Below are 23266 nucleotides of genomic sequence, written 5' to 3'. Positions count from 1 at the left end.
CAGGCGGCCAGATTGGAATTACTTCAATATTGAAAATGAAGCCAAAGCACCCATTTCCAGACCCATTTGCTAAACCCATTTAAACCTTTGGAGCTAGCGTAGGCTCCGACTACATTTTCAGGCCATGCATCAGCCTACCCCGCGGTCCTTAAAGGGATCGCCGGGGGCCATGGAAGGAGCCTGCAAGTAAGTTTTATTTTAAACTTAGCTTAATGCGGAGCCAGCAGGAGAAGCGGTGCTCCTCCGCCATTGAGACTACAGCCACTGCTGACAGCCACAAGCCCCCCCGCCCTTCTCCTCCACACCCCCCCTCCGCCCCCCCGCTGCTATCCAATTGCTTCCCACACTCCCCCCTGTGAGCCGAGGCCAGCTTCCAAGCTAGCCAAAATTAGTCAGGCCCTGACCAATATGCTGTGTCTGAGCGCCCGATTGGTGCTCGCAACTTGCCACGATTTTGAGGACAACGCCTGAAGACTCATTTTGGATGGTCCTCGGGCCTCCCTATTCTGGCGCTCCTTAGAATAGAATCATAGAAATTTACAGCATGGAAGGAGGTCTTTTTGGCCCATCGTTTCCGCACCGACCGACAAAGAGCTATCCAGCCTAATCCCAATTTCCAGCTCTTGGTCCATAGCCCTGTAGGTTACAGCACTTTAAGTGTACATCCAAGTACTTTTTAAATGTGGTGAGGGTTTCTGCCTCTACCACCCTTTCAGGCAGTGAGTTCCAGACCCCCACCACCCTCTGGGTGAAAAAATTTCCCTCAAATCCCTTCTAAACCTCCTACCAACTACTTTAAATCTATGCCCCCTGGTTGTCGCCCCCTCTGCTAAGGGGAATAGTCCTTCCTATCCACTCTATCCAGACCCCTCATAATTTTATACACCTCAATAAGGTCTCCCCTCAGCCTCCTGTGTTCCAAAGAAAACAACCCCAGCCTATCCAATCTTTCCTCAGAGCTATAATTCTCCAGTCCAGGCAACATCCAGTCCTTGGCCACATCCGGCATGGATTGCGCAAGTTTACGGCCGCTAACTAAATTTAGGCCCCAATGTCTCGGCCACTTACAATGGGCAATTGTAGCCCCCACCAGGGGTGTTTGGGGAGGGAGCAGCTTCCTTGGAAAACTTTACTCCCTGTCAACTCGAGTCAACTGCAACCAGCTTTGACGGCTTTGGATGATATGAAATGTGACTGTTGTAAAACCCAGCTTCGGTGTTGTTGTGGACTGGTGTCCGACTTCAGCCTAAGTTGGAGGAGGGGAGCCACATTATCACTCCAGGACATTAAATTACTTCCTAAAGTGACCAGCTGACATGTTGTCAGGGTTGCACTCATTTATTTACGTGACCAGGGTCACAGGGCCACAATTAGTCATAATTCCTCGCAACCGATAGTTCTGTAGTGGAGAACAAATTCCCTGTGAACCATAACTCATATCCAGCCATTGCTACCAGAGGACTGGCAATACATAGCACAATCCCGATGATCACAGATGTCTGCTGCACAATTACAGTTTTAATTCCCCCTCTATCATTTTCTGCTAATATGGATGTTGCCGTCAGTACCTTCATTCTCTATTGTGATGATGCACTCATGTAGTGACTTAGTTTGCCACCTTATCCCATGCACAAGACCAGACAAGGGTAGGGTAGGGGATGCGACCATGCCACAACGTTTAGGCTGCTGATGAAGAGAATCCATTAAAGGCCACCAATCACCGATGCCACCATATCTCAAGATAACAAAGTAAATGAAGGAACAAAATAGATTTGAAAATAGATGGTTTGCATTTTGGAACTTGCCAGACAGGCCCACTCAAATATTACACAGATAGCGACTGCATTTAGCAGAGAACGAAAGAACTGGCATTTATGGAGTGCCCTTCACATCCTCTGGATGTCCCAAAGCGCTCCACGGCCAATGAATTACTTTACAAGTGTAGTTACCTTTATAATGCAGGAAACTCAGCAGCCAATTTGTGCACAGCAAGCTCCCACAAACAGCAATGAGACAAATGACCGGATAATCGCGAGAAGCGGCGGTGGTGAGGTACAGATGAGTGTTGTCAGCGTACATGTGGAATTGGACATTGTGTTGTCAGATGATATGGGACAGCATGTGGATGAGAAATAGAAGGGGGCCAAGGATATATCCTTGATAGAAAAGCAAAATATAAAAGCAGAATGCTGCGGATGCTGAAATCTGGAATAAAAACAGAGAATGCTGGAAATCTCAGCGGGTCAGGCAGGATCTGTGGAACGAAAAACAAAGTTAACGTTTCGGGTCGACGACCCTTCATCAGAACAGCCAAATGTTCGAAAACAGCACATTCTTAAGCATTGAAAGGGGGAGGGGAAGAAAGAACAAAAGGGAAGGTCTGTGATAGGGTGGAAGGCAGGAGAGATTAGAGAGACAAAAGGGATGATGGGCCGAATTGAAATGTAATGACAGAAGTTAGAAAAAGGTTAATCTGGATAGGGTGTGAATGGCGGAATAATGACCAGCTGCCACTAGAGACGAAGAGTAAAAAAAAGAGAAGAAAGAAGAAAAAAACATAAGACAGGGGCACTCTGAAATTGTTGAACTCGATGTTGAGTCCAGAAGGTTGTAAAGTGCCTAAATGAAAGATGAGGTGCTGTTCCTCGAGCTTCATTCGAACAGTGTAGGATACCGAGGACGGAGAGGTCAGAATGGGAGTGGAGCGGAGAATTAAACTGACAGGCGACTGGAAGCTCAGGGTCACACTTGCAGACTGAACGGAGATACTCCACAAAGCGCACACCTAATCTACTCTTGGTCTCCCCAGTGTAGAGGAGACCATATCGTGAGCAGCGAATACAGTATCCTAAATTGAAAGAAGTACAAGTAAATCGCTGTTTCACCTGGAAGGAGTATTTGGGGCCCTGGACAGTGGAATGTGGGGAGGTAAAAGGGGCAGGTGTTGCATCTCCTGCACTTGCACGGAAAAGTGCCGTGGGAAGGGGAGGGGTTGCTGGGGGTGACTGTGGAATGGACCAGGGTGTCGCGAAGGGAGCGGTCCCTTCGGAATGCTGAGAGGGGAGAGGAGGGGAAGATGTGATTGGTGGTGGGATCACGCTGGAGGTGGCAGAAATGGTAGAGGATGATCTGTTGAATGTGGAGGCTGCTGGGGTGAAAGGTGAGGACAAGTGGAACCCTGTCATGGTTCTGAGAGGGAGGGGAAGCAGTGAGAGCAGAGGTGTGGGAAATAGAACAGACATGGTCGAGGGCCATGTTAACCACGGTGGAGGGGAATCCTCAGTTGAGGAAAAATGAAGACATGTAGAGGCACTTGTGTGAAAGGTGGCATCGTCAGAGCAGATGCGATGGAGACGGAGACACTGGGAGAATGGAATGGAGTCCTTACAGCATGCGGGGTGGGAGGAAGTGTAGTCCAGGTAGCTGTGGGAGTCAGTGGGCTTATAGTGGATTCTGGTCGAAAGCCTATCCCCAGAGATGGAGACAGTGAAGTCGAGGAAGGAAAGGGAAAAGTTGGAGATGGACCATGTGAAGGTGAGGGAAGAGTGGAAATTGGATGCAAAGTTAATTACATTTTTCAAGTTCAGGGCGAGAGCAGGAAATGGCACCGATCGTCATCAATGTACCAGAAAAAGTGAGGGAGGGGACCCAAGTAGGACTGGAACAAAGAATGTTCCACATATCCCACAAAAAGGCAGGCATAGCTAGGACCCACCACCTTTAATTTGGAGAGAGTGAGTGGAGTTAAAGGAGAAGTTGTTCAATGTGAGAACAAGTTCAGCCAGGCGGAGGAGGGTGGTGGTGGATGGGGCCTCTGCTCGAGGAAGAAGCGGAGCGCCCTCAGGCCATCCTGGTGGGGGATGGAAGTGTAGAGGGATTGGCTGTTCATGGTGAAAAGGAGGCGGTTGGAGCCAGGAAACTGTAAACTGTTAAAGTGACAGAGAGCGTCGGAGGAGTCGTGGATGTAGGTGGGAAGAGAGTGGACAAGAGGGGAAAAAATAGAGTAGAGATAGGAAGAAATAAGTTCTGTGGGGCAAGAACAGGCTGAAACAATGGGTTTACCGGGGCAGTCCTGTTTGTGGATCTTGGGAAGGAGGTAGAAGTGGGCTGTGTGAGGTTGGGGAACTATGAGGTTGGTGGCTGTGGAGGGAAGATCTCCAGAGGAGATGAGATCAGTGACGGTCTGGGAAACTATGACTTGATGTTCAGTGGGGGGGGTCATGGTCCAGGGGGAGGTAGGTCAGAGAGCTGGCGATCAGCCTCTGCAAGGTAGAGGTCAGTTCACCAAACAACAACAGTGCCACCTTTGTCAGCAGGTTTGATGGCAAGGTTGGGGTTAGATCTGAGCGAGCAGAGTTCTGCAAGTTCAGAGGGAGGTAGGTTGGAGGGGAGCAGAGAAATTGAGACGGCCGATGTCTCATCGGCAGTTTGCAATGAAGAGGTCTAGAGAGGGTAAGAAGCCAGAGGGAGGGGTCCAGGTAGAGCGAGAATTCTGAAAATGGGAGAAAGGGTCAGCTGTGCAGGGAGAAAACTCCTGGCCCAAGAAGTGGGCACAGAGATGAAGGCGACGGGAATAGAGCTCAGCATCGTGCCGAGCTCAAAATTCATTGAGGTGGGCGCGTAAGGGGATGAAGCTCAGGCCTTTGCTGAGGACTCATTGTACGGGGTCAGAGAGGGGAAGGTCAGAGGTGATAGTGAAAACACGGCAGGGGTTGCGATTGGAAGAAGGGATGGGATCAGAGGGAAGTGATGGGGAAGAAGCTTCCGGAGGGGCGTTGGTGTCCAAGAGTTGTTGAAGTTTACAATCCTTGGCACCTGAAAGGAAGGAAAGTTTTTGGTCAAAGCGCCGGATGAGGCAAAGGATGAAATGGAACTGCGGACCAGGACAGCTTAGAGATAGTGAGTCGGTGCTGCTGAAGAGAGAACTCGCGAGTGTGCATCCCAGGATGCAGCGAGAACAGTGGTTGGCGGAACGTTGAATATCTCGGAGATATCTGTAATCCTGGGTGGATCCAAAACATGAAGGATGGAATTTCAGTTGGAATCCACGTGGATTAAGTCTGAGGTGGAGACAGTTACTGAGGAAAGAGATGTGGCTGTGAAAGCGAGTCTTGGCAGATAGTTGATCAAACACGAGAAGGGAAACAGAAAGCAAAGAAGATGAACAAGGTAAAAGAAACAAACGGAAATCCCGTCTGAGGGAAGAGCAGAACTTCTTCAAGGTGGGCAGTGAATTAAACACTAATACAAAAGCAAAATACTGCGGATGCTGGAATCTGAAATAGATCCTTGACAGATTGAACGTATCTAAAGTTGGTCCACATGCAACGACCCGTGTTATTTCTACCTCCATAACATTGCCCATCTCCGCCCTTGCCTCAGCTCATCCGCTGATGAAGCCCTCATCCATGCCTTTGTTACCTCTAGACTTCACTACTCCAATGCACCCCTGGCTGGCCTCCCATATTCTACCCTACGTAAACTAGAGGTGATCCAAAATTTGACTGCCCGTGTCTTAATTCGCACCAAGTCCTGCTCATCCATCACCCCTGTGCTCGCTGACCTACATTGGCTTCCAGTTAAGCAACGCCTCAATTTCAAAAATCTCATCCTTATTTTCAAATCCCTACTTATGCGGCTTGGTGTCAAACTTTTTATCTCATAATACTCCTGTGAAGCGCCTTGGAATGTTTCACTACGTTAAAGGTGCTATATAAATACAAGTTGTTGTTATTATATGTATTGTACATTAAAGCTTGAATACAGGGTAACTAGTGGATGGAGCTAAAACATTATAATTGGAAACTATTTTGCCTTGACGTTAGCTGATGATTTGGTGATAAATACAGAGCAATTAAATGGCATTGATTTGGCAATTTTATTAACGTGGGACAGTGAGCATCCATTTTTAATATTTATGATTCAAATCCAGTTTCAAAATATGTGTCTCATTCTAATTGGGTCGCGTGCAACTACAATCGTATTCGTGAGCATTTGAATTTTTATGTTCATGTGAGAAAAGACTTAATCGGTAGTATCTGTAGCAACATGCCACAGCATATACAATATTTAAATAACAGTCAGAGAGGAGGATGAGGCAAGGAGAATGATGTATAACACGCTCTTCTTTTCCTATTGAGCTATGTTGGTCTTGGGTCTGATGTCCTATTTGTACCCAGGGATGGGGTTGGCTCCTTGTTCCCTGGAGATATCTTCTATTCTTCTTCTTAGACAGTCCCCCGGAGTCGAGGATGACTTGCTTCCACACTAAAATGAGTTCTAAGGTGACTGATGAGAGCAATGCGGGATCTACAGTCTCTGTCACAGGTGGGGCAGGTGGTGGTTGAAGGGACGGGTGGGTGGGGTGCTTGATTTGTCGTACGCTCCTTCCGCTGTTCATTCTTGGCTTCCGCGTGCTCCCGGCGAAGAGACTCAAAGTGTTCGGCGCCTTCCCGGATGCTTCTTCTCCATTTTGAGCGGGCTTGGGCTAGGGATTCCCAATGGGGATGTTACATTTTTTCAAGGAACCTTTGAGGGTGTACTTGAAGCGTTTTCTCTGCCGTCCTGGGGCTCGCTTGCCATGACGTATCTCGGAGTAGAGCGCTTGTTTCGGGAGTCTAGTATCGGGCAGGCGGACAATGTTGATATAAGCTCAACACTCGGAGGTAGATTTTACGCCCGAGTGTAAAACTGGCATTGCAAATCGGCCACCTGTTCCAGAACCTGCTCGATTTTCACTTGCGCAATGGGCAGTTTCTATAATGGGTGGTCGTTCCTGACTACCAGTAGGCTGAACAAATACCCACCTAATTTTGACATGTTTCCTGCTACTCTTTTGCTAAGTGTGCAACTGATCTCTGGTGATGGAGCAAATGTGTCAGGGGGAGGTAGGAAGCGCTCTAGTCTCCTGGAGGAACAGGCTTGAGGGGCTGAATGGCCTACTCCTGTTCCTATGACGTAGTGTTTAGTGTGTATCCAGGACTGGTGACCTAGCATTAAGCAGTCCTGCAAGAGCACAGTATCAGCCTGCAGCACATTATTCGGGATTGTCTTCGGGATTACCTTCATTGTTTATTCACAAGAAATTCTTTTCTGCTCCTAAATTCAATCTTCTGCAGCCCAATCCCACTTAGTCACTGACTCACTTGGAACAGATTAGAGAGGAATAAAAGGGACTACGTAAAGTCAGTACTGGGGAGAGAGGCTCTGGGTCTCAGCCGTAGAATCATACAGCACAGAAGGAGGCCATTCAGCCCATCATGCCTCTGCCGGCTCTTTGAAAATTCATTCCACTCCCCTGCTATCCAACTAGTCCCTTTTCTCTGCTCTTTCCCCATCGCTCTGTAAATGTTTTTTTTGATGTTGGCAATTTTCACCACTCCACCATTGGTGGCTGTGTCTTCAGCTGCCTAAGTTCTGGAGTTCCTTCCCTAAACCTCTCTTCTCCTTTAAGACACTCCTTAAAACCTACAGGGTGGAAATTCATTCTTCTGCCGCCCCTCATCGTGCCCCACTGGGGCATTCGATGCCGGGATCGATGGGCAGTACCACCTGGGAGAGGCAAGCTGGTGTGCAACGCCCCTGGTTGCGACACCGGCTTGAAGTTTTGGTTGCCGCCCGACCCGTAGCCCTCCATAAAGCCCCCATGGTGGGACCGCCCGTGAAAGCGGGTATTCCCAGCTGTAGTGGCCACAGTGAGGTAAGCAATCCGGGCCTCAGGTAAGTGTGATTGTTTTTTTTTTGAGGGTGGGGGGGGGGGGGTTTGCGATTTATGTTGTGGTGGCGTGAGCTATGTATTGGGAATGTTTTTAGTGTTTTGCTTTCAGGTTTTCTTTCCCCCCCAGGCCTCAGTTATGGTGCTCCAACGCCGGCTGTTTAGCTCGGGATTTTCCCTTGCTCAGCCGGCCTAGCGCCCTAAAAGAGGTGCAACGCCTCCCTTAGCATCCCGCTTCAAACTCCGCGCCCCGCTAATGAATTTTGTGGCGGCAGGCGCAAACCATTTGTCGGCGCAAAATTTACCGCTCCGCCCGGGACACCGCCCCAACTGAGGCGCGACCCAATTTTCACCCTTACCTCTTTGACCACACTGTCCTAATATCTCCTTATGCAGCTCGGTGTCAAATTCTGTTCGATATCGCTCCTGTGAAGCACCTTGGGACGTTTTACTACATTAAAAGCACTATAATAATACAAGTTGTTCTAGTTGTATATCCAATTCCCTTTTGAAAGTTACTATTGATTCTGCTTTCATCACCCGTTCAGGCAGCGCATTGCAGAGCTCCCAGAGATTTTCTTGTTGCTTCAACACAAAGTGAGAGAGGGTCCAATGGCCAAGTTGTAGCTTGGCCGAATGTACCAGAAACACCTGGGTGAGGCCATATCTTCAGTCTGGATCTCAATGCATGGACATTTTTTTCCCAACCTCTTCCTTTCAAATGGGTTCTTCCTGCATGGCTTTGAAAAAATGTCACGGGATGCCCCATGTCCAGCTAGTTGTGCAGGTGGGGCCTCGGTTTGACATCTCAGCCGAAAGACTGTACCTCTGACAAGGCAGCACTCTTTGAGCAGTGCCAGTCTAGATTAGGTATTCAAGTTTGTAGCGGGGCTTTGACCCACAGCCTTTTGACTGGGAAGACGAGAGTTGCAACCACTGAGCCAAGCTGTTACTGGTGTAGGAAGGAATGCCTCAACACTCCCTGGTGATGTAGTGCGGACTATGCAGTACTATGTTCTCCATTATTCTAGTCATGAGTTTGCATTTGCTCCATGTTGATCCATTGATTGTGTTTGTGTGTGTGATGGGAGATGGAAAATGCCTTTGTTCTCCCAGTTAGTTTAGGCAGTGTCATATTCTGAACAGTCGTTGCCTGATTTCAGCTCCTAAGCTCAAAACTCAAAACTCAGATGCCAGAAAATTAAATATTTCAAATTTCAGTCATTCAATGATAAACCGTTACAACTCAAAAATCTGATGCTCTAGCATGAACTGAACGATTAAATCTCTTACAGAAATGAGTATCACTGCAACTAATATGAATAAGGAGGCAAAAAGAGTGCAAATAAAGAACTGGGGTTCTATTCTAGAGGAATAGAATTCAAGAGCAGGGAGATAATGGCCCAGAAATCGCGGGTCTGTACGGAGTGTGTACGGACCCGGGAAGACATCGCAAAAGCCAGTTTTCAACGCACAATGCGCATACGCTAAAAACCGGCTTTTCCGATCTAACAAGCTCCAGCTTGACAGATCATCCGCATATCAGGAACGAGGACATTTACAAGGGCACGATTGCGGTATTTACCCATATCTTGTCCAGCAAATGTCCTCAAAGCTCTTGCGCCTGATAAAAGCAGACTCATAGCCTACTGTTACAGGCGTAAGAGTCTTAAAACACACAAAACATAAAAATTAAAATTAAAAATACACATTTTATTTTTTAAAAACCCTGCTCACTACGTTAAATTTATTTTTAACCATAATTTAACAAACTTTTTAAAAATTCGTGAAACATTTTTTTTCTCTAAGATTAATTTCAATTAATTTTAATTATGTGAGGTGTGTTTTTTATTTTTTATTTGGTGTTATTGTGTTTTTTTTCCCCTTCAATTAATAGCAATGAGAACTCGAAGATACGGAGCTCCCATTGCTATTAATTGAGAATACTGTACCTGATTGATTGAGCAATCCCACGTGACTACACCTTCTGCGTGGGAACCTGGAGGATGGGAGCGCACTTTGTAGCACGGGAAGAGAAGGCCTCCCACCGGAATCCGGGGCGACTCCGGGACCACCAGGTAATTTCGTTAAAATTCTCCGGTTGGAGGCAATTGCCCGCGGGAAGCCTCCAACCGGAATTTCAGGGCCAATGTTGCACAGTATTATATAGAATTTACAGCACAGAAACAGGCCATTCACACGAGCCTCCTCCCACCCCTCTTCATCTCACCCACATCAGCATATCCTTCTATTCCTTTCTCACTCATGTGTTTATCTAGCTTCCCCTTGAATGCATCTATACTATTCGCCTCAACCACTCCCTGTGGTAGCGAGTTCCACATTCGAACGACTCTCTGGGTAAAGAAATTTCTCCTGAATTACCTATTGGTTTTATTAGCGACTGCCTTATATTTATGGCCGTTAGTTCTGGGCTCCCTAAGAACACGTGGAAACATCTTCTTTGCGTCTAGTCTATCAAACCCTTTCATGATCTGAAAGACCTCTATCACGTCATCACTCAGTCTTTTCTTTTCGAGAGAAAGGAGCCCCGGCCTGTTCAATCTTTCCTGATAGGTATAACCTCTCAGTTCTGGTATCTTCCGAGTAAAGTTGAAATTTATACAGAACCTTGGCTAGATTACACTTGGAGTGCTGTGTGCAGTTCTGGTCTCCATAATACAAAAAGGATATTTTGGAGCTCTGGGGAAATGTTCCATAAAGATGTATGAGGATGTTACCAGAATTGGGAGGATGCAACTATCAGGAAAGATGCAGTAGGCTGAGGCACTTTGCTCTGGAAAAGAGAAGACCGAGTGGTGACCAGTTTGGGGTCTTTAAAATGATGCGGAGAAACTGTTTCCACTTGTGGGTAAGTCCAGAACAAGGGAGCATAAATATAAAATAGTCACAAACAGATCAAATAAAGAGTTTTGGAGGAATTTCTTTACATAGAGAGTGGTGAGAATGTGGAACTCACTGCCACATGGTTTAGTTGAAGCAGACAGCATAGATACATTTCAGGGGAGGCTTGATGCATACGAAGACATAGTGGGAAGAGCTTATCTGAGTGGGAGGAGGCTTATTTGGAGTATAAACACCAGCATGGACCAGTTGAACTGAATAACCCTTTCCTGTGCTATGTAATACAATTCTATGTAATTAAGTTGTATTCAAAGTAAGCATAGCTTTTAAAAAGTTCAAATATTCTCCAATCAACAACACTAGGTTCTTGCTTGGTGTTCATTCAGTTAACTTGGAAAAGCCCCTTTACAGTGCAGTTAATAAACGTTGGTCTTAAAATAGGATGATCGTTAATTCATTACACTATTTCTAGGATACATTTCTGCTCTTGTGACATTTGAGATGTAACAGTCACTTAAGGTCAGTCAACGGAGAATGTAGACACATACTCAACACTAGATCACTACAGATCAGATGTACACTCAATACTAGATCACCAAGGAGCATGACTGCATGAATCATTCCAACTCAACCATCAGGCCTCAGATGCACACCTAGTCCTGGTCTCCATGTCCCAGCGTGGGAGACCCTCAGCAAAGAGATCACTGCTATAAACTGTGAAAATCCTTAACCTGACTGGGATTAAGTACATAGGCCCCCTTCACTAAAATACCTTGTGCATTGTTTATAACTCACTTTCTAAGAGAGAAACCATACTCTGTAGAACCTGGCTCCCAACGACAGTTTAATGGAGATGGCCCATTGAAACTCAGAGTAAAATGTGATGTATGTAGCACTCAAATCACTGACTCCACACAGTCTGGTGTTGTAGTAACTGCTGTGACCTTAGTCCTTTATTGTGTAACTCCAGAGTGCCTCTCAGGTGTGGTGCGCAGCCTTTTACACTCTGTCTTGCAGGTACTTTCAGGTCTCCCACCACAGCGCCCTGTGTGGTGCACCATTGTAACCATACATTTAATGTACCTGGACAATACATAACATCTCACATGCATTTTGCAGTGTTAGAAATTAGAATGGAGTGTCATAAAGAATTAGGTAGGCATTGCTGAGGGAGTACTGAGTACTGAGGGAGTGCTGCACTGTCAGAAGCGCCGTCTTTCGGATCAGATGTTAAACCGAAGCCATGTTGGCCTTCTCAGATGGACATAAAAGATCCTATGGCACTATTTTGAGGAAGAGCAGGGGAGTTCTCCCTAGTTTCCTGTCCAATATTCATCCCTCAACCAACATCACTAAAAAAACAGATTATCTGGTCATTTACCTCATTGCTGTTTGTGGGAGCTTGCTGTGCACAAATTGGCTGCCGCATTTCCTAAATTACAATACTACTTCATTGGCTATGAAGCACTTTGGGACGTCCTGAGGTTGTGAAAGGCGTTATAGAAATACAAGTCTTTCTTGCTGTTCATGACATCATTGTAAACTCTCAACTGTACAACAGTATTACCAGCTCTAATGCACTCTCGACCATCGCTTGTCTCCAATATGAAGCAACAGCACCCTACAATCCTATGTGGATTCGTACATTCAGATGAGAAGTTCATGAACCACCTCCTAACCTTTGTCATGAGTGCATTGATAGGAGATGGACCAGTGCTGGAAATGTTAACAATCCGAAGCAAACTGCAAGAAAAAAGTTAGCATTAGGGACTAGTTACGGACTAATTGTGTAATGTATGCACCTGTGAGTATGCTCACAGCTTTGTAGAGCTGTTGCATTGTGAGTGACCTAGCTAGTTATGTGATGTTCACAAGACTCAATAAAACCCCAGTCAGTTGGGTCTAGGTCATCCACGATGAGGTATGCAGTTGTGAGCCGAGTGGATTAACTGGTAATGTGTAGTGTGATCGTTAAACCTTTGTTAAAAAAAACAACTATTTCTTAATAGCAATGTGTTGCTATGAATTCTTAAGCAAAGTCATCATCATTGGCAGCCCCTCAAAATCGTGGAACACTTGCTTCCACTGGACAGTCCAATAAGGGAATTACAGTCTCTGTCACAGGTGGGACAGACAGTCGTCGGAGGGAAGAGTGGGCGGGGAGTCTGGTTTGCCGCACGCTCCTTCCGCTGCCTGTGCTTGCTTTCTGCATGCTCAGCGCCCTCCCGGATGCTCTTCCTCCACTTAAGGCGGTCTTTGGCCAGGGATTCCCAGGTGTCAGTGGGGATGTTGCACTTTATCAAGGAGGCTTTGAGGGTGTCCTTGAAACGTTTCCTCTGCCCACCTGGGGCTCGCTTGCTATGTAGGAGTTACGAGTAGAACGCTTGCTTTGGGAGTCTTGTGTCAGACATGTGAACAATGTGGCCTGCCGAACGGAGCTGGTCGTGTGTGGTCAGTGCTTCGATGCTGGGGATGTTGGCCTGGTCGAGAACACTGACGTTGCAATGCTCCACTTCACACTCAACAAGCTCCCTGCTGGAGTGGAACTAAACTATAGAACCAGTGTAAACCTGTTCAACCTTCGCCGTCTCCAGACCAGATCCAAGACCGTCCCATCCTCTGTCTTAAGCAACGTATCCACGAAGCAAATACATTACAAATTGGATAGCTCTTCCGCAGCCATGATGAGCTAAGTGGCCTCCCTCCGTGAAGTATCACACTATGCTTCTACTTCCTTTACCATGCATCACCCACCTCCCTGACTCCAGCTTTCTTCCCAGCATTTCCTAAATGATATGGGAATAGGACATGGGACTAGGGCTACTGCCCGTGTGAAGGATAAACACCAACGTGGGCTGATTGGGCCGAGCGGCCAGTTTCCACGTTGTAATTTCAATGTTTTCTCTGCAACAAAACAAAAATCCCATTTTGTTATTGGTATAACTCAATTCTAGTTTTCCAATCTTAAACTTACCAATTATACTTTCCTTCCTCTTTTATTTGTCCCCTGTCTTGGGACAGCCCATCACGAAAAGATGGCGCAAAGTGAAATCTATCGGGATGTATGTTCATTTTTGCATAGAGGTGACAGAGTCCTTTAATATTGTATTGTAGCGGTGTGAAAGTAACACTCTGAAACTGACAGCATGATGGAAGGTCTAAAGTTGCATGCCTCTCTGCCAGCACAGCTATATGTGATAGCGATCAGTAATTCAATACGGCCCGCTGCTAAAACTTAAAGGTTGAAAAGTCCCATTATTGTCAGAAACTAAAGCACTGCACTCAATCCAAAGATGGTCAGAACTTGTTTAGAAACATAGACATAGAAACATAGAAAATAGGTGCAGGAGTAGGCCATTCGGCCCTTCTAGCCTGCACTGCCATTCAATGAGTTCATAGCTAGCTGGCAGCCTTTGACCCGTTTTTTATATATATAAATATATCCAGAACTCAGCTCCCTTGAAGGTCTAGTCAGTAAAAGGTGTTGCTCACTGTCGCACTAAGTCACACTTGGAAAGTTCCAAGGACCAACCTCAGTCTGTGTCGAATCTGATTGAACTCTGTCAGGGCAGTGGTAAAGGGTCTACAGTTGTCCTCACCACCCCTTGGACTTACAGTGGAAGTTAAATAACATCAGCTCCATCACCTCTACCCAGTGACTCTTGCTGGGAAGCATCAGGCTCAGTTGCAGTGCCCTTCAGGGTTGAATAGCCTGCCAGCATTCACACTCTAGGCTCACACATAAGCAATTGTTGCTTGAGCATCCGTGGAAATATATCACCCAGCGAACATCAGCTCCTTGAGCAAAAGGCGGGAGAAAATGGGGGCATTTTTTTCTAGATTCTTCTTGTAGTATCTTCAACCATTACAGCTTGGATGCTGCAATTAGGAGTCGATTTGGATTTCCAAGTCCGTCACTAATTTCAAGGACTCAGTAAGTGCAATAATTATATTTTTTCCTTAGAAGTGTTGTGCATTACTTTCCAAGTACTTTATGCCAGGATATATACTAAGTGAGCTAGGCATTGGATAAGATGCAAAAAAGATTTACAAGGATGATACCAGAGCTGAGAGGTTATACCTATCAGGAAAGATTGAACAGGGCGTGGCTCTTTTCTCTAGAAAAAGGGAATGCTGAAGAGTGATGGGGGCCTTTAAGATTATGAAAATGTTTGATAGATTAGGCAGAGAGATGATGGGGCTGAAATTGCAGTCGGAGGCTTCCCGCCACCTGGAACATTTCAACAAAAGTATCTGGTGGTCCGGGAGGAGCGTGGGATTCTGGTACGGAGGCCTTCTCTTCCCCCGCTGCGAAGCGTGCTCCCGTCCTCGAGGTTCCCACGCGGAAGATGCAGTCACGTGTGACGGCTCAGCCAATCAGATACTGTATTCCACAGCTTTCTCATTAATCGCAATGGGAACTCCGTATCTACCAGTTCTCGTTGCTATTAATGAGAAAAAAAACAAACACACTAAACATCATAATAAAAAATAAAAAACACACCTCACATAATTAAAATTAAAGTTAATAAATATCTTCGAGGAAAAAAAAGTTCCGAGTTTTAAAAACGTTTTTTTAATTATGGTTAAAAATTAATATAACATGGTGGGCGGGGTTTTTAAAAATAATATGTGCTTTTTAAATTTAATTTAATTATATTTTTGTATGTTTTTAAACTCTTACGCCTGTAAAAGTAGGCTATGCACCTGCTTTTATCAGGTGCAAGAGTTTTAAGACATTTGCTGGGCAAGATATGGGTAAATCCCGCAATCTTGCCCAAGCAAATATCCTCGCTCCCGAGATGCGCTGGATCTGTCGAGCTCCAGCTTGACAGATCGGAAAAGCCGGTTTTTGCAATGCCTTTCCGGGTCCGTAGACACTCCATACGGACCTGGGGAGGCCGGGATTTCCAGGCCGATGTTTGGACTTGTGGGGAAGACCAAAACTAGGGGCCATAAATATAAGATAGTTACTAATAAATCCAGTAGGGAATTCATAAGAAACTTCTTTGTACAGAGAGTAGTGAGAATGTAGAACTAACTACCTCAATGAGTAGTTGAGGTGAATAGCATCGATGCATTTAAGGGGAAGCTAGATAAACACATGAGGGAGAAAGGAATAGAAGGTTATGCTGATAGGGTGAGATGAAGTAGGGTGGGAGGTGGCTTGAGTGGCGTAAAAACACCAGCATCGATCTGTTGGGCCGAATGTAATTCATTGTAATAGCATAACTGCACCAGTTTTTATTATGCTATATTGACTATTTGTCCAATTTGGAAACCATTGCTGTGGCATCAATCAGAACCTCAGCTGTCCAATCGCTGTCCATCACTTATCTAGGTTAATTAGTTACAACCTCTATACCCACTAAACTATTTCCATCTTGATTTCCATTTCTCCCCCACCCTCCCCTCAGTTTCATTTACCGCCCTACTTCCATGAGGTTGCTGATAGTTGATTCTCCTTAACCACTTTTTCCATCTGCAATATTGTTATATCCAATGAGCAGAAGTGTCTTGCACAACCCAATGCTGGCGAATGAGTCCAGAATCAGAATAAGTTGAACCATACGTGGACATAAGATGAGAGTAAGTAGTCGGTTAGCATCCAGGGTCCATTTCAAAGTAAGCTTTTCCATACACTGCAGTAGAAATATATAAATATTTTTTATTTGTTCATGGGATGTGGGCATCGCTGGTAAGGCCATCATTTATTGCCCATCCCTAATTGCCCTTGAGCAGGTGGTGGTGAGCCGCCTTCTTGAACCGCTGCAGTCCGTGTGGTGAAGGTGCTCCAACAGTGCTGTTAGGGAGGGAGTTCCAGGATTTTGACCCAGCGACGATGAAGGAATGGCAATATATTTCCAAGTCAGGATGGTGCGTAACTTGGAGGGGAACGTGGAGGTGATGGTGTTCCCATGCGCCTGCTGCCCTTGTTCTTCTAGGTGGTAGAGGTCGCGGGCTTGGGAGGTGCTGGCGAGTTGCGGTAGTGGATTTCATGTTGTGTACAGACAAGTACCGAACATGAAATCCACGCTGGCACGAATTCCACTGCTTGATTAAACTGGGCTATGAACATATCTTTACCTGTTCTGTCTGCATTCAATACAGGTCAATAGAAATTAGTTTTAATAGGATGGGGAGGGGGGAGGGCAAAGTAAGAACAGAGTGATTGACTCACAAACAGGGATATTCAATGAAAGTGATATAGAGAAGATTGTGTACGATTCCATTCCAGGGCAACATGGATCCCACCAACTCTTTATACAACTGCACTGGCACCAGTTTGGCTCATTCTATTCATTCCGTAATCACTCGCAATGTCAGTCAGCTTCCTTCTATAATATCACCACCTTCCCAGGACCAACGCCATGCAGCAGAAATGGTACTAAAATGATGCCCCTGGTTCTAAAAGAGTTAAACATTATGTGTGGCTAGTCCAGGATTTAAAATATCAAGCGAAATAAAACCTGGGCCATATATTTCAGCAGCGTAATCCTTTAAGAGGTTGAGCAAGCTCGCAGTACAGTGCAGTGCAAGTGCTGCACCGCCAGGGAGGAGGGAGGGATGCAATCTGTGGTTTGTCCCAGTCACGAAGGACTTGCTGTTACGTTACTTTGGCATGTTTAGCCTCGCTCAGTATTGAACTCCTGGATCTGAGGCGATGTGTGATACTTGGCTTCAAGACACGCACGTAGAGAGAGAGAAAAAAAAAAATCGTTGATTCCATCCCACGAGCCGGGACTGTAATGTGAGCAACAGCAGCCTGTAAGATAGACTAGGCTCAAGCTCTCCCACGGCAGCCAATGGGATCTGGTAGCAGCAACTCAACACCACCAACAAATTGACAATTCAGATTCCCTTATGTGGTGTCAAGCAGACATCACTGCGAATCTGTACTGTGTCCAAAAAGGGCTCCTAGAATCAATACTGCAGTCAGGATTTAACACCTGTGGACCAGATTTTAGTACTGACAGCCTCAACTTCAGCCAATATCTAATGACTGAATATTTCTGTCAACTGAATGCAAATTAAAAGGGGGGGGGAAACGAAACAAAAGTTTGTTTCTATCTCTGCACACTGTCAAACCCAAAACTATGTGCGCCTGCCAGGATAATGCCATTTGCCACATCTACACACCGAATTGCAACCACTGCATGCACAGCGCTTGCCCAAACTGTTCATTGTGCTTTCCAGCCAAAGGTTCTGCTTGAGCCGCCAATATAAACAGTTGATATTTCATACGTCCTTTAATTGCACTTACGTTTGCCAGTCGACTATAGAATTTGGCCTCCTTGGTACCACTTACCAATAGCAAGCTCCGTTACTACAATGCTCAAATCAGAGCAAACATTCAGCCTAGTGTCATTGCCAGCTCCATTACAGTCAACGGAGATTACATAGCTGTGGTGCTGTTGGGGGTGGGGTGGGTGGGGGTGTACAGAGGAGATTTACAAGGATCACAGCTTTCCTATAATCCGGTGACCAGAACTGCATGCAGTACTCTAGCTGTGGCCTAACCTGCGTGAGAACACCAGCGGCAAGTCGGGGCCATAAAAGGAGCGGAGGTGCAGCGTGGAGGCATGCCACTTCAGGGAGCAGTGCGAGCTGGTGCAGGAGGGTGACGGCAGCGAAGAGTGACGTCATCAAGGTTCAGGTCGGTGATTGGAGCGTGGGCAGGTGCAGCAGGAGCGGCCAGAGACTGAAGGGATGTAATCGGGGCCCAGGAGAGGCGTGAGTTCGGGGTCAGGAGCCCAGGGGCAGCACGGGATATGTGTGCACACTAGGTCCATGCAGCAGAGCTAGTCTCCAGTCGTCCTGGATAACCCTCGCCACTGGACCAAGACCTAGTTCTGTCAAATCCGTGTGGTGGCTGGTATGCAACGGCCACCACACATTAAAAAATCCACGCACAGGCATCTTCCACCCTTCAGGATGTAGTTCAGGACCTGGAATATTAGGTCCTTCATTGACACACCTGTGAACTCATCCTTTTTTGGCGTGGAAGCAAGTCATCCTCGTTTCGAGGGACTGCCTATGATGATGATGATGGGGTGGAGGGGAAGAAGTGTTTAGTCATGATGCACTGGCCATCATGATGCTCCATGGTGTGGGGCAGGTTTGATGGACCAGCTGGTCTTTTCCTGCCCGTCAGTTTCATACGTTCATATGTAACTTAACACTTCTGTAGATGGCCCCCTCATTTCCAATTCCCATTCCTCCACACAGCCCATACTGTCAACCCTCACAAGACTATACTGAATTCCAATTGTATTGGTATTATACCCTGAACCCCTTCCGTGGTTTATTTTCCCCATTGCGGTATTTATTTAACAGAATCCAGCTGTTTCGTGCCTCATGTGCTGTTGTTGGGTCTTTTTCGGCTACTGTCCCATACCCCTGCCTCCTTTTAATACCAGAAGCAATTTTACAATATGTGTTCTCCGCTGGTGCTCTGGAGTTGTCCAGTCCCCAAATTCTGGCCCCTTGTGCACCCCCCATTTTAATCGCTCAACCACCGGTGGCCGTGCCTTCAGCTGCTTAGACCTTAAGCTCTGGAATTCCCTGCCGAAACCTCTCTGCTCCTCGACCTCACTTTCCTTCTTTAAGACACTCCTTAAAGCTTTTGGTCACTTGTCCTAATTTTTTCTTATGCAGCTCAGTTTAAAATTTTGTTTGATAATCGCGCATGTGAAACATCTTGGGCTGTTTTACTACATTAAAGGCACTATATAAATGTAAGTTGTTGTTGCTTACACGGTGGGGTGAAATTCCCAATACCAACAGCTGCGGGTGAAACAAATGCTTTTAGCTATGAGGAAAGATTGGAGATGCTGGGTTTGTTTTCTTTGGAACAGAGGAGGCTGAGGAGAGACCTTATTGAGGTGTATAAAATTATGAGGGGCCTGGATAGAGTGAATAGGAAGGACCTATTTCCCTAAGCAGAGGGGTCAACAACCAGGGACCATAGATTTAAAGTAATTGGTAGGTTTAGAGGGGATTTGAGGGGATTTTTTTTCACTCAGAGGGTAGTGGGGTTCTGGAACTCACTGCCTGAAAGGGTGGTAGAGGCAGAAACGCTCACCACATTTAAAAAGTACTTAGATGGGCACTTGAAGTGCAGTAACCTGCAGGGTTACGGACCTAGAGCCAGTAAGTGGGATTAAACTGGATAACCTCTTGTTGGCTGGCGCAGATACGATGGTAAGTACTTCGGGGAATCTAATACGGCCAGAGTGGTCTGCCTGAACTAGTTTTGATCGCCTGGATGGGTCGGAGAGGAATTTTCCCAGATTTTTTTTCCCCAATTGGACAGGGTTTTTATCTGTTTTTTTGCCTCTCCCAGGAGATCGCATGACTCCAGGTGGGGTGGAGTGTAAAATGTTGCGATACATGGGGTATCAATGTTGTGTGTGGCGGACTGGTTGGGCCGGAGGCTCTTTACCTGTCCACCATTGTTCATTGTTCATAGGTTTATATGTAACCCTCAGGGCTGCTGACCGAGGGCCATGTGGCTCTTTGTCGGCCGGCGTGGACACGATGGGCCGAAATGGCTTCCTTCTGCGCTGTAAATTTCTATGTTTCTATAAGAGCTGAAGCAAACAATGTTGTCGAGATGGGATTAAACAGTTTTGGTAAGTGGAGAGGAAATGGAGTTTGAAACTCAACTCTGGGTTGAACAGAAGTCAATGGCTGCTTTGAAGCCTGATTCAACCAGAACGAGTAGCTAGGGAGGGGGATGAAATTGATTGCAAGGGTGTCACAGAGTTTTTGGCGGTGACCAAGAGCAATGGTTTCTGTCTTTCCGATGTTTAACTGTAGAAATTCCTGGCTCACCCACAGCAGAAGGAATTGGAACAGGGAAGAACAAAGGAGAATGGGAACGCTCAGTCACAAACCAGAGAAGGGGAACATTAATGAAGAAGATTAAAGTTTGGGGATTTTTATTCTAAATATTTTTCTTGGGCTCAGTGTCGTCTATCCCTTGCACTTCATGACACAGAATGTGCATTTACCCGCCCAATAATCTATAGCAAACCATTATAACAGCTGTGGCCTCTTAGTCAGAAGGATTGTGGGTTCAAGTTCCACTCCAGAGACTTGAGCATAAAAATCTAGGCTGACACTCCAGTGCACTATTGAGGGAGTGCCACCCTGTTGGAGGTGCTGTCTTTTGGATGAGACGTTAAACAGTCTGCTCTCTCAGGTGGATGCAAAAGATCCCATGGCACTATTTTGAAGAAGAGCAGGGGAGTTCTCCCCGGTGTCATGGCCAATATTTATCCCTCAATCAACATAACATAAACGGATTATCTGATCATTATCACACTGCTGTCTGTGGGAGCTTGCTGTGCGCAACTTGGCAGCCATGTTTCCTACATTACAACAGTGACTGCACTTCAAAAGTATTTCATTGGCTGTAAAGTGCTTTGAGATGTCCGGTGGTCCTGAAAGACGCTATATGTATACGTCTTTCTTTAACCCAAGGATTGAACAGAAAAGCCTTGCCACTGTATTTTGACTTATACCCGCACATGATCTTCTTCAACTTCAAATTAACATTTCACCAGACCATGGCTTAGGTTATAAACTGCCAAACAGTAAATGGATAACAGAAGCCGAGACACATGTGGATTTACAATAGTCACAGGTTTAACTAGCTCTCCTCAGAAGATAGAAAATAACAAACAGCTGCCTCCGCCATAATCAACTGCAATGGATGCAAGGTCCTTGTATATTTGCCTTTCGTTGCTGACCATCCACGGAGTCTCTCTGGTCTAACTTTCTCCGATGGCTACAGATGGACAACTCAATTGGAGCAAGACAGGCAAAGAAATATTCTTCAAAATTTGACCAGGCCAAAGGAAATTTAAAGCCTCAAAAATAACTGCAACTCAAACATATATAAAACCCACAAGGTGCTTGTAGTTGAATTGAATGGTTTGGCCCCTCCCTTGGATATCCAACCCAAAAACAATGATGTGGAGAGACTATATAAGGTGTTCTCCAAATATGAAAATTGAAATATAAAAACATATGTATTTTGACATTAATAGATATGCCCAGTGCCAGATACATTAAAACCCCAATAATATTATTAATCCAAATGTATTCAGGAAAATTGTTTGTAATGGAAATGACAACAATAATTTGCAAATAGTTCGCACCTTTAAAGTGAAAAAAAATCCTTCAAAGGTCCTTCGCAAAATAGGGGTAACCAAAGCAACCAGAAGGGAGCGATTCAGAGGAGTGATCAAAAGAACTGGTCAAAGAGATAGGACCTGAGAAGCTTTTAAAGGTGGAGAGAGAGATAGAGAAGTTTAAGCAGGGAGTTTCAAAGAGTAGGAGTGAAACGGGGGAACAAATAAGATCCTATTGTGATTGTAGCACCTCAGGACTAATTCTTGTCCCCATTACAGTGCTACCTGGGTACTGAAACCTACAAGCTAGCATGTCCTATATTCAATCCCCAGTCTGTGCTGAGTTAGCTGATTGAAGTTCACGGAATCATAGAATCTGGCAGCACAGAAGGAGGCCATTCAGCCCATTGTGCCTGTGCTGGCTCTTTGAAAGAGCTTTCCAATTATTCTGACTCACTCGCTCTTTTTCCATTTTCCTTTTCAAGTATATCTATCCAAGTTGGGGCACCTCAACTGGCCTCTGGTCTCTCCTGAAATCATAAGAACATAAGAACATAAGAATTCGGAACAGGAGTAGTCCATCTAGCCTCTCGAGCCTGCTCCGCCATTCAAAAAGATCATGGCTGATCTGGCCATGGACTCAGCTCCACTTACCGGCCCGCTCCCCATAACCCTTAATTACCTTATTGGTTAAAAATCTATCGATCTGTGATTTGAATACATTCAATGAGCTAGCCTCAACTGCTTCCTTGGGCAGAGAATTCCACAGATTCACAACCCTCTGGGAGAAGAAATTCCTTCTCAACTCGGTTTTAAATTGGCTCCCATGTATTTTGAGGCTGTGCCCCCTAGTTCTAGTCTCCCCGACCAGTGGAAACAACCTCTCTGCCTCTATCTTGTCTATCCCTTTCATTATTTTAAATGTTTCTATAAGATCACCCCTCATCCTTCTGAACTCCAACGAGTAAAGACCCAGTCTACTCAATCTATCATCATAAGGTAACCCCCTCATCTCCGGAATCAGCCTAGTGAATCACATCTTCACTAGCTGGTAAGAAAACAACAATTGTCCTAATTCCGCAGACTGAAGTGAGGTTATGTTGAGCAAGATGCTAACTATTGCATTATGTGAAGGACTGACGTGAAATCCACCCTTCTACACTCCTTGCCTGACATCTTTGATCTAGATGGGCTGAGAGTTCAATGAGACAGATTATTACAGATAAACTTAAAAGGACCCCTCTGTACTACAAATGAACTCGACGTTAAAGGCTCTATGTTATTCAGGAATTTGTGACTTGCAAGCCACAATTTCCTGTTTATTAAAACAAAATCACTCTGCAATGACACGATTTCCGACACAACATGCCGTGTGGAAATTTAAAACATGAATTCACCGCAAGTTTTACATTAAGCACTGTTCCGAGAGTAGAGAGAGAACAAGTGAGAGTGAGCACTGTGGATCATCAGACTATTATATATAAGCAACCTCCTTTAAGACCATCTAAATTAAGTTTAAAGTAGAACTCATGAGCTACTGTTTCCTTGA

At 45.7% G+C, this 23266-nt stretch overlaps 1 protein-coding gene across 1 annotated transcript in view; it reads left to right on the top strand.

The window, feature by feature from the left end:
* The window catches only part of LOC139278983 (transcription factor Maf-like), a 389896-nt gene that overhangs the window by 199718 nt on the left and 166912 nt on the right, over positions 1-23266 (top strand). The gene's annotated exons all lie outside the window — the stretch shown is intronic.

This window comes from Pristiophorus japonicus, chromosome 13 (assembly GCF_044704955.1).
Source record: "Pristiophorus japonicus isolate sPriJap1 chromosome 13, sPriJap1.hap1, whole genome shotgun sequence".
In the NCBI taxonomy this organism is placed as follows: Eukaryota; Metazoa; Chordata; class Chondrichthyes; family Pristiophoridae; genus Pristiophorus; species Pristiophorus japonicus.
The sequence above is the reverse complement of the archived record's forward strand: the minus strand, read 5'-3'. Positions and strand labels throughout refer to the sequence as shown.